The following is a 12,396-nucleotide window of genomic DNA, read 5'->3' on the forward strand; positions in this document are numbered from 1 at the left end:
CACGTTCAATGCACTTCAAATATGGAGGATTAAATTCTTCCCGAGTAGTGCTGATTTGTTGAGCAAGTAATGAATCACGCTCCTAATTCTGAATTTCTTCATAACCCCCCCTTAGCTGCTCAAGGTCTCGCTTTCTTTGAAGAAATTCATAAGAAAGCTTCTCATGATCAGATAAGAGAGTGTTATGATGACTCTGAAGATTATAAAACTTGGTCTGAAGTCTCTGAATATTTTCAGTCAAAGTTTTAGTGCGATCCATTTCTTCACCTAACATATCATCGCTTTTGTCTAGCATATTTTGAACCTTTTCAAGAGCCTTTTGTTGTTTCACAGCAATCTTAGCAACTTTAGAATAGCTAGGCTTGAGATTTTCATTAGATCCATCCTCACTTGATTCAGAGGAGGGATATTTGAGTACCTTTGCACCTTTTGCCATGAAGCAATAGGTGGGAGCGTAGTCAACATCGCCGTCGTCAGCAGTGTCAGGGAGGTCATTTTCCTCAGAGTTGAAGATGGATTTGCTGACAAACACAGTAGCGAGGGCTTGGCTCGCCACACTGGATTCTGACTCCTCAGATGCCTCCTCTTCCTCATTTTCCTTAGATTCAGCCTCAGAGTCCATTTCCTTGCCAATGAATTCCCAAGCCTTCTTGGAGCTTCTCTTCTTGTGAGATGAAGACCTTGAAGGTTTTGATGAAGAGGACTTCGAAGATTTCTTCTTCTTCTTCTTCTTTGAATCATCAGAACTGTAGTCCTTGTACTTCTTCTTCTTTGATTCCTTTTCCCACTGAGGACAATCTTGAATGTAGTGACCGGGTTTCTTGCATTTGTGGCAAAGTCTCTTCTTGTAATCACGTGATAAGGAATCTGATCTCAAGTCATCACTTCTTGAGGATTTTCCAAAATGACCACGTCTTGAGAACTTCTGGAATTTCCTCACAAGCATTGCTAGCTCCTGGCTCAGTTCTTCAGGATCACCAAGGCTGCTACTAGAATCCTCACCTTCAGATTCAGACACTTCCTTGGCCTTCAGAGCTCGTGATCTGCCATAGCTTGGTTGAGGGAGTTCTGGATTAGGGGATCTCCGGACAGCCAGACTATATCCTTTGGCCGGACTATTGGACCATGAAGATACAAGATTGAAGACTTCGTCCCGTGTCCGGATGGGACTCTCCTTGGCGTGGAAGGCAAGCTAGGCAATACAGGTATGTAGATCTCCTCCCTTGTAACCGACTCTGTTTTACCCTAGCCCCCTCCGGTGTCTATGTAAACCGGAGGGTTTAGTCCGCAGGACAAGATACAATCATACCATAGGCTAGCTTCTAGGGTTTAGCCTCTACGATCTCGTGGTAGATCAACTCTTGTAATACTCATATCATCAAGAACAATCAAGCAGGACATAGGGTATTACCTCCATCAAGAGGGCCCGAACCTGGGTAAACATCGTGTCCCCTGCCTCCTGTTACCATCCACCTTAGACGTATAGTTCGGGACCCCCTACCCGAGATCCGCCGGTTTTGACACCGACATCGGTCCCTAGAGATCTCTCTTCTTCGCAAGCTAGAACTCATGACACTACAGAAAAAGACACATCTGTGACATTTTGGGCTGGACAATTTTTTTTCTATCATACTTATGACACTTCTATGATGATAATTGTGAAAAAACCCGGTATCATCATAGATGTGGTGGGCTCCTACTTCTATGACAAAAAATCATGACAGAAAATGGGCTTTTCGTCCTGGGCGGGCCGGAGACGCATGTGCATGACATTCTTTGGGTCGTCCATGACGGAAAAACCGTGGTAGAAGCGAAGGTGAGGAAAATATCAGGGTGTTCCCGGTTATGGTGGGTGGTCGGGGCCGAGCGATGCACGGAGGTTTGCGTGTTTCTCTCGTACACGCACGCGCGTGGGTGTGAGGCGTTGGGCTCTAACTGAACCCGAGCGAGGCGTTCGCCTACTGAACCCGAGCGATTGCACTATAGGCTATGTGTTACTGAACCCGAGCGATCGATCGATTGCTGTTAACTGAACCCGATCGAGCGATTCCTTCGCTACTCCTGCTAACTGAAGCCGATCGATGTTGCCTCTGGATGAATAGTGAGCGTCGCTGGGGGGGTTTGGATGAATAGTTCTTGGTGGGGGTGGATGAACAGGACCTCGTGGTGTTGCCTATGGATGGACAGGACCCAGATTGATCGAGCTGGTTGGGGCTGGATGAACATGACCCCGTGGAGGGCTGGATGAACAGGACCACCCCGTGGAGGGCTGAATGAACAGTAGACGGTAGAGGGCTGGATGAACAGTAGCTCGTGGAGGGGTGGTTGAACAGGAGGCCGTGGAGAGGGCAGGTTGAATAATAGCCGGTGGAGTATTGCGCGGTGGAGGCTGGATGAACAGGAGCCCATGGATGAACAGTCGCAGGTGGAGGCTGGAGGAGGTCGACGTGGATGAACAGTAGCCCGTGGAGGCTGGAGGGGGTGGACGGTGGAGATGAAAATTATCCCGTGGAGTCCCGTTTTGCAGTACGCCACACCCCTCCCGATGAACAGGATCCCCGTTTCGACCGTAGCGCTGCAACACAAGTCCGTTTCCTCCGTTTTGCAGTACGCCACACCCCTCCCGATCAACAGGACCCCGTTTAGACCATAGGAGGCCCGTGTCCTCCGTTTTGCGGTATGCCAGACCCGTCCCGATGAACAAGATCCCGTTTTGAACGTGGCCGGTCGAACACAAGGTCGTTTCCTCCGTTCAGCGTTACGCCAAGCCTCGTTTCCATCGACTGTTCTGTCCAAGCCGGTTGGCTCCCACACATTCCGTTGCCTGTCGATGAACACGACGCATTCCGTTGCCTCCCCATGAACACGACGACGACGCTGTTGTTTTTTTGCGGGCGACGACGACGCTGTTTCTCCGTTCTGACCCAGCCATGTACACGAGCCCTGGCCGTACGTATGCGCGAGTAGGCGTTCGAGACCGCGCGCGTATATACGTACATGGCCATATTTTCTTTCTTGCACACTGGCCGCTGTACGTACGTGTACATGCTACGTGCACGCCTCTACTATGACACGTGCGCGCCTCTACATCGACCAGTATGTACGTACATGTTCGCGACCAGAATGACAACACTACGTACGCTTCGACCAGGTGGGTCCCGACTGTCAGGCACTTCCTTGCGTGCGAAGATGTAGCTGGTGGGTCCCAGCAGTCCGGGGGGCGAATCTTTTTTTGCCTAGACGCACTTCCTTGCATGCGAAGATGTCGCTGGTAGGTCCCAGCAGTCAGGGAGGAAACATTTTTTCACGAAATACGGTTGCCCGTCCGGTGGGTCCCTGCTGTCAGGTGGAGGAATCATTGTTTTCCATGTAATAAGGAGGCACTTCCTTGCTGCGGCCATGGACCCAGCTGTCAGCCTCTCCACGTACAGTCCACGTCCGATGGAAGCCGTTCCTTGACCACGTTGACCATGCCACGCCGAGAGCACTAGGGCGGTGGACGACAGCAAGGCCTAGGAAGGGGACGACACGGAGTCGGGGAAGATGCGGCAGTGGATGCCCATGCATAGAGGAGTATGAGGGTTCACTGGTTCACTGCGGTGTGAGGCTGCCGTCGCCACAGAATAACAGGGGGTGTGGGTGAGTAGAGGGATGGCCTGGCCAGCGGTGGGAGTAGTAGGGGGCGGTGAGGCCTCCGCGGCATCGGAGCCGACCACGGGAGGCAGGAGCACGAGGCACGACCAGTGCTAGTTTGGGCGGCTGGAGCAAGATGACCAGAGGTTGAAGAAGCACTACGGCCGTTGGATGGACATCGTACGGTCACTGGAGCTAGAATCGTTCAAATTGACTAAGTTGACAAAGCCCTCCGTCCCCGTCAACTTAGTTGGCCCACAAGTTAGCCTCCCACTATTGTGGGTCCCAGCTAGCAGGGGGTATTCATTTTTTTGTGCGTAATAAGGAGGCACTTCCTTGCGTGTGAAGATATAGCTTGGTGGATCCGACCTGTCAGCGGTGGGAACGTTTTTTTCACAAAATAGAGAGGCCCTTCCGATGGGTCCCAGCTTGTCACATCCCTGCTTTTAGTCATGCATTAGGATTGGATGAACATGTGCATCATGTTTAAATTTCTTTTAAACTTGAAATGGGGCCTAATCAACCCCAACACCCCCCTTAAAAATGCTAATTTCCAACAATTGGAATTTCAATGAACCCAAAATGCCCTTCATAAAAGCCCACCATTTTTGGTCTTGACTAAAACCTCTGCCAAAAATGGTCTTGCAATTTATGGAGCCATTCTGGATTTTTGAACAAGCCATAAGTATTTGAATTTGGGCATTTTAAATGCTATAAATATTTTAAAGTGCTCAAATAATCTTGGAAGCATTTTTAGGCAGTTGAGAATATTCTCAAATGTGCCTCTGAATATTTCCAGAGTTTTTGGAAATGAAATAGTATTTATTCTATTTCAATACACAGAGCAGGAAATAAATAAAAGAGAAAACAAAAAGGACCAGAGACTTACCTGGAAGCCCACCAGCCGGCCCACCTAGCTGGCCCGGCCCAGCAGCCGCTCCACGCAGCTGCTTCTCCTAGCCAGCGAGGCGAGTAGGTGCTCGACGGAGAGCACAGGAGCTCGCCACGCCACCTCTCTGCCTGCCTGCCGTCACCTGCGCCAGCGCGATGCCTCGAAACGCCTCCGCGGCGCCGCCCCAACCCCCTGGACACCTCATTCCTCCCCCCTGCTCTCTCCCTCGCTACCCCGAAGCCATAGCCGACGCTGCCGCAACCACGCCACCGTAGTTCTCACGTCCACCGTCGTCCTCACACCGCCCACCGTGTCCACGAGCTCCACCACCGTCCTCTCCGTCGAGCAGCCCGAGCCTCGAGCGCTCGCGCACCCTGCTTCGTCTTCTTCGAGCTCGACTCCACCGAGCACCGCCGCAGATCCCCATCGCCGTCGCCACCGCATCAGTTCGTCCCCGACCGCGTCGTCTGCTCCTACGTCACCGCCGTGAGCTGCTGCACCTCCCCATCCTCCATGCTTGCCTTCTTGTGCACCAAACCGACCACACCGAGCTCGCCCGCACGCGCCGCTGCCTCTACACGTCGCCGTCGTGGCCACAGCGACGCTGGCTCGATTCCGAGCACGGCATCGCATTCGTCGCAGCCCAAGCAGCCCGTAGCACCTTTCCACGTGCCTCGCAGTTCCCCACAGCCTTGATTTCGACCCCGCCCGAACTCCGGCGGCCGCCAAGGTCATCGCCGGCGACGTTTCTGACCACCCTAGCTCCACGCACTACCACCACTCGATGCGGCTCGCTCCCCGCGTCACGTAGCTGCTCTCCGCCGTCGATTTGGTCGCCGGAGACGCAAACCCGAGCCCCTCTGCCACGTCTGGCCTCACCGGCGGCTAAACGCCGGCGGGTTTGACCCGTGGACTTGACTAGGTGGGCTAGGTTGACTTCCCCCCTGAGCCTATGACAGGTGCGGCCGGACTGTTAATTAGTTTAGGATTAGTGCTAACTAATTTTAGTTAGTTTAGGTCACTGACATGTGGGCCCAAGCCCCACTGACAGTTAGTTAGTACTAACTTAATTCTGTTAGTTAGCTGAGACATTGACAGACGGGGCCCACCAGTCAGGTTTGACTGGCCCTGGCGCCTTTGACTCGCTGACGTCATAGTGACGCAGTGCTGACGCAATTATTCATTTTCTGGATTTATTTTTATATAGGAAATTCCAGAAAATAGCCTAAACTTCTAAAAATCATAGAAAATCAACCATAGCTCCAAATCAAACAAATTATATATGAAAAATGATCAGAAAAATTCAATTTATCCATCTATAATGGTTTCATGCATGACAAACCACTTTAACTTTGCTGTTTAGGTGAAACAAGCTAACACACTCATTATGCATAAGAACTTTAACCCTCATTTGAATCTTTGATTCAAATGGACCCATTTCAACTTGTTTCACATTGCATTAGGCAGGACACATCATTTTGCCATGTCATAGCATGCATCATATTGTTGCATATTGCCATGTGTTGATAATGTTCTGTGTGTCTTTCGTGGTAGGTTCTGCCTCCGAGGATATCTCTGAGTATCCAACTGAAGGGCAGTACCCTACTACCACTCCATCAGGCAAGCAGCCCCATTGATCATATCGATACAATCCCATGTTCTCGCCTCTGCTCTCATTTACTGCATTAAGACAACAACGTTTCAAACTGTTGTGTGCTACGGTAGTTGAACCCTTATCCTCTGCATGACCTGTCATTGCCACAGTAACTAGATGAAACCCACTAGCATGTGTAGGAGTTGATTGAGCCATGTATGTGTTTCCTACCTTGCTATGCCTGCTATGCTTAGAATTGTGTCAGGTCTGGTTCATCTGGGTGATGGGCTAGAGTGAAATGATTATGTCGGTAATGTGAGGGATGTGTTGAACATGATTTGGTAAAGGTATCGATGAGAGGCCATGTAGGAGTACATGGTGGGTTGTTTCATTGAGGCCGTCCCTAAGAACTGAGATCTGTATGTGTGATTTAAGAATCAGCTACTACCATACATTGGGCCCGAAACCAATGGACCCTCTCGGCTTCTTAATCACCCTAGTACTCTGTCCAGGAGTTGCAATTAGTTTCTGGTGTTTGTAGGTTATGTGTTGGCGGCTGTGCGTAGCGCTGACCCTAGGGGTGGGCTATGATGCGGTAGATACACCATGGCACGGTGTACCGAGTCACCCGTTTGGTGTCTCGGGAACCCTATTCACATCGTTCGGGGCCGTATGTGGAAACCTCGGCCGGACTCCCTGCGGATGGAACCTGGATAGGCGATAAACCTGGACTAGAGACTTGAGTGTTTAGGTAGGACGTGGCCGACACCCTCGTTGGGATTTCGCTTGAAGGTTGCCGAGTACATGTCGTGTAAACGGCGGTAAGTGGTGAGAGCATGTATGAAGAAGTACACCCCTGCAGGGTTAACATCATCTATTCGAATAGCCGCGTCCGCGATAAAGGACTACTTGGTTGCCTATACAGTTCATAGACAAGTTAATGGATACTACTAAAAGCCTCAAGATAAGTGTGAGAAACGAGGATGGCTCTCTCGTAGGATGACGAGGGATGATCTCCGGTGGAGTATTGTGTTGGTGATTAGTGGACTCGTGTGCGAAAACTATTTGACTAGTGGTGTCCCGTAGGATAGCTTAGCCAAGAGTCAAAGCTGGCTTGCTGCAATAACTCCACCACCTTCTTGAGAATGAGCATGTATAGTAGGTTTTGATGTAAGACTTGCTGAGTACCTTTGTACTCATGTTTTCTTAATTACTATTTTTAGACGACAACACCGCCCCCTCCGATGGGTTTTATGTAGATCTCGATGTCGATGAGTGACTTGCCACCCAGGTGGTGATCTTGGCCATGGAGGGCCCTATGTAGATAGACAGCCTCCGAGAAGCCTTCTTTCTTTCTAGTGTCTGTACTCAGACTATTTGCTTCCGCATGTGCTTGTATGCTTGTATGACTTGAGTGTCAGGTCATGTGACCCCTACCTGTATGAACATGTTATGTATGGCTCTCTGGAGCCTTTAAATAAAGTACTTGAGTTGTAGAGTTTTGTTCTGATGCCATGTTGTATTTGCACATATCGAGCATATTGTGTGTATGATTGAAATGCTTGGTATGTGTGGGATCCGACAATCTAGTTGTTTATCCTTGGTAGCCTCTCTTATGGGGAAATGTAGTCTAGTGCTCCTTGAGCCATAGTATTTCGCTATAGCCCGGTTCACCAGAGTCCTGCTAGCCCAGCACTACTGCTCAGGACACTTGACTGGCCAACATGTGTTTCACTTCGTTCCTATGTCTGTCCCTTCGGGGAAATGTTACGCGGTGACTTCCGGAGTCCTGCCTAGCCTGCTATAGCCCGGGTTCCCCGGAGTCCTGTTAGCCCAATGCTACAGCCTGGATTCACTCGCTGATGACCGACATGCTCGATGTGGTTCATGTATGCCTGTCTCCATAGGTCTGTGCTGCTTTGGGTTCACGACTAGCCATGTCGGCCCGGGTTCTCTGTCATATGGATGCTAGCGACACTATCATATACGTGAGCCAAAAGGCGCAAACGGTCCCGGGCCATGGTAAGGCGACACCCGTGGGGATACCGTGCGTGAGGCCGCAATGTGATATGAGGTGTTACCGGCTAGATCGATGTGACTTGGAATCGGGGTCCTGACAGCGTTGGCATCAGAGTTGGACTGCCTGTAGGTTCGTTGAGCCAAACTGGTCGATGTCGAGTCTAGAAGTGCTTTAGTTATATGTAGGGGAATTGATTGTGGGAGGGAACGTAAGGCTCTTTTACTCCTTTACCTTATGCCCTCTGATCTGAGTCATTCTCTTCTCATTCAACGTGGGTTAAGGACTAGGCTCTCTTCTTCTATCAGGTTCACGTGTTACTAATCCGTAGTAGCTTATAGGATTGTTGTTACCAGCCACAGTTCAGTTTCTACTACTTTTAGTATGTTGCCAGTTGAGTCAGAACCTTGATATGATGTTGTTGAGTGGTATTGCAAACTGTTGTGGATGTCTCAAATCTTTTTCTGAGCATTTATAGCTGTTATGCTGTCCGATTTCCCCTAGAAAATTCTAACGCCTTTGCATTATTCTGTGCTTTCAGATGGCCACCCGTTCACAGAACCAAGTGGTTCGTCTGACCCGGTGCCTCGATGTGCCCGGCCACACGGCCATGTTGGTTCGAGTGATGGTCGAGTCAGGCTATCGGTGTGTCGAATTTCGGGTTCCGGCAGACCCTTGAGGTTCGAACACTGGGGTGCGCGCGGAGATTTCGCCTCCTACCTTCCTGCACCCCTCCGCCTTGCTAGGATCTGAACTAAGGAAAGAACAACGGAAGAGACACTGGGTTTATACTGGTTCAGGCCACCGTTGCGGTTTAATACCCTACTCCAGTGTGTGGTGTGGTGGATTGCCTCTTGGGCTGATGATGATGAACAATACAAGGAAGAACAGCCTCGCGAGGGTCTGTTCTTGGCTGGGGTGATGAACTACTGGGAGGATCTCAGTCACCTTTCTCTCTCTCTTTTCGATCTTCTCTATCCTTCCAACCCTCCGGCTCAGCTCTCTCCTTTTATCTGTCCCCTTTGCTCTGTGGGTGGCTGGTCCTATTTATAGAGGCCCTGGTCCTCTTCCCAAATATCGAGCGGGAAGGGAGCCAACAATGGAGGGCTAATTTGAAGGGGGACAGCTAGTATGAACTATCCTGACAAAAGTAGTCTTCGCCTGTGCAAAGCTCTGGTGATGACGCCGTCTTGGGCTCCACGGTGACCTCCATCTCGTAGTCCTCCTGGCCTTGGTCTCGTTGCACCGAAATGGCAACCTTTGCTTGATGCCTCGGTACTCCGCGGCTGCGCTTGCCCCCTTTGCACCAAAGAGGAAGGGAGGACACTGCGCGGCCTGGCACCCGCCTGGCGCCCCCGGTCGTCATGGCTTGCATCACGGGCACCTCGTGAGGTACCCCGCCTTGATCTCTCCGCCTCCTCGCGAGCCAGCCTGACGAGGCCGTGCCTGAGGAAGCTCCGCGTCGTCCGCCCCTCGAGGCTTGGCCCCTCGCGAGGGTCTTGGGTTTGTGTTGGTGAATATGGGCCGCGCTGGGCCCCCCTTTGAGCCACGCCGCAGGCCGCAGGCAGGCAAGTCTGGGGACCCCCGTTCCCAGAACGCCGACAGTAGCCCCCGGGCCTAAGGCGCGCCCGGACTTGGCCGTGCAGGGAGGCGGAAGGGCAAGAGCGAAGCGCCGCGGGCCCTAACAGCCTGCGGCCTTGGGCGCCGCGTGGCGGTTGATTGGACGTGGGCGTCTCCACTTCCCCATGGCGCCTCGGCAACTGCACGGATTGGACAAGTCCCTTCATGCAAAGCGGGTCATAATTACCTGCAATTGTGGGGGCCGTTGGTTGGCCAGTGCCAGTTATAAGTATGGACCGGCGCGCGCCCTTCCAGTTCATCCTCCTTGCTTCTCCTTTTCTTCATGGCCCCGTCAAGGAGGTTCTCGGCCGCAGAGAAGGGGAAGGCTCACCAGGTTGAGCCCGCCTCTACCCCACCCAAGCGCGGCCGAGGGCGCCCTCATAAACATCCTGTGGCCACCACGGTGGCTCCCCGCGGCCGTGGAGGCAATCTTCAGCACAGCGACGGGCGGATTGCTGCGGCCGGGGGGCGCGCTCCGGCTGCGCGTCCCCCTAGGCCGCGCTTTCGCTCTGCTGAAGTGCTGCCGGAGTTCGTCGTGTGGTCGGCGGGGCCGACCAGCACCCGGCTTCCACTTCCTCACTTCCTCCTGGGCGAACTCCCGGCCGGCGCCCCGGGCGGCCTCTGGCTCCAGGCCGACGGCTGCTGCAGCCGGGCCTCATGGGTCTCACTGGAGGTCTCCGCGACCGGGAGCCTGTTCCTGGCCTGCGGTTGGCAGACGTTTGCCCGCGCGCGTGGCCTGAGCCATCGGTGCACCCTACACTTCAAGTTCGACGGCGATGCCACCCTCTACGTGAGGTTGTTTGGGGAAGATGGTCGGCGCGTAGGGTGTTGCCCCGAGGGTGACGACCACGGCTGGGAACCCAACTCCGGCGATGATGGAGAGCGCAGCGCTCGCGTGGCCGGCGGCGCTCAGGGTTCCTCAAGCTTCTCCGGTTCTTCTTCAGGCGGCGACTCTTCTAGCGGTGGTCGCGGTCAGCCTCCACACTGTCGTATCTGCTTGGGAGGTGGCAACGTGTCCGCCCGCCGTCGCGCCCTGGTGAAGCGCGAGAGGGAGTCCGCCTGAGCTCCGGAGGCAGCTCGGGCCCTCCCTGCGGGCCGGTGTGAGGCGAGCCGCACCAGATTTGTTCTTTCTTTTCCTTTTTCCTCTCCGAGGAGAGGTAGTCGCCTTCTTCACAGGCTCTGGGCCTTTTCCAAAACGCGATAGCTTCACAGGCATTCGCCTTCTTCACAGGCTCTGGGCCTTTTCCAAAACGCGATAGCTTCACAGGCATTCGCCTTCTTCACAGGCTCTGGGCCTTTTTAGGGGTAGAACCTCCGAAGGTGCTGGATGTTCCATGCATTCTGGACTGGCAACCCCTCCTGAGTCTCCAAGCGCGCGGAGCCGGGCCTGGAAACATGAACAACTTTGAACGGGCCCTCCCACATGGGAGAGAGCTTGTGCAGCCCCTCCCTGGAGAGGACCCGCCTGAGGACGAGGTCTCCTACCTCGAGAGTTCTGGGGCGGATGTTGCGGTAGTGATATCGCCGCTGTGCTTGTTGGTACCTCGCCGCTCGTAGTGCGGCTTCTCGGCGACGTTCCTCCCCCAGCACGAGGTCCATCCCCCGCATGGCGTCCTGCTGCGCCTCGTCAAACGCCAGGACCCACGCGGAGCGACGTATGACCTCGTGAGGGAGGACTGCTTCGGCTCCGTAGACCAGGAAGAACGGGGTCTCTCCAGTCGGCTTGGTCGCGGTTGTGCGGATGGACCGCAACACGGACTGAAGCTCGTCGTACCAACCTCTGCCGCAGGCCTCCAGCTTCTTCTTGAACGTCCTGGTCTTGAGGCCCCTCAGGACCTCCGCGTTGGCTCGCTCGGCCTGGCCGTTGCTTCGGGGGTGCGCCACCGAAGTGTAGCATATCTGCGTTCCAAGGTTAGCACAGTATGTTTTGAAGAGGTTACTGGTGAACTGCGAACCGTTGTCCGTGATGATGCGATTCGGCACCCCGAACCGGCTCACGATGCCCTTGATGAACTTGACCGCGGAACCCACGGGAATGGTACAGACAACCTCTACTTCAGCCCACTTGGTGAACTTGTCCACGGCGACGTAGAGGTAGCGGTAGCCCCCAGGCGCACGAGGAAACGGGCCCAAGATATCCAGCCCTCAGACTGTGAATGGCCACGAAAGGGGTATAGTCTGCAAGCCTCCTGCTGGCTGATGGATCTGCTTGGCGTGGAACTGGCAGGCCTCACAAGCTTTCACTAGTTCGACGGCGTCATTGAGCGCGGTGGGCCAATAAAACCCACTGCGGAACGCCTTGCCGACGAGGGTCCGTGATGATGAATGATGTCCACAATCTCCGCCGTGTATATCTTCCAGCAGTTCCTTCCCTTGCTCCCTGGAGATGCAGCGCAGGGATACATTGTTTGGCCGCTTCCGGTAGAGCTCTCCATCCTTGATGCAGTATGCCGTGGCCTGGCGTGCCACTCGCTCCACTTCCTCCTCATTCTCTGGCAGGGTCCCTTGCGTTAGGTAACTCCGGAGCTCCGCGATCCAACATCCCTCCTGAGGTTCCATCGTCAGGAGCAGGTGTGCTCCTGAGGCCGGGCCACAGGCCGGAGCCCCTGAGGCAGGTGGCTGGGGGAGCTCCTCCCGGGG

Source organism: Triticum urartu, chromosome 3A (genome assembly GCF_056163025.1).
Source record: "Triticum urartu cultivar PI428250 chromosome 3A, HENAU_Tu73, whole genome shotgun sequence".
NCBI classification, from domain to species: domain Eukaryota; kingdom Viridiplantae; phylum Streptophyta; class Magnoliopsida; order Poales; family Poaceae; genus Triticum; species Triticum urartu.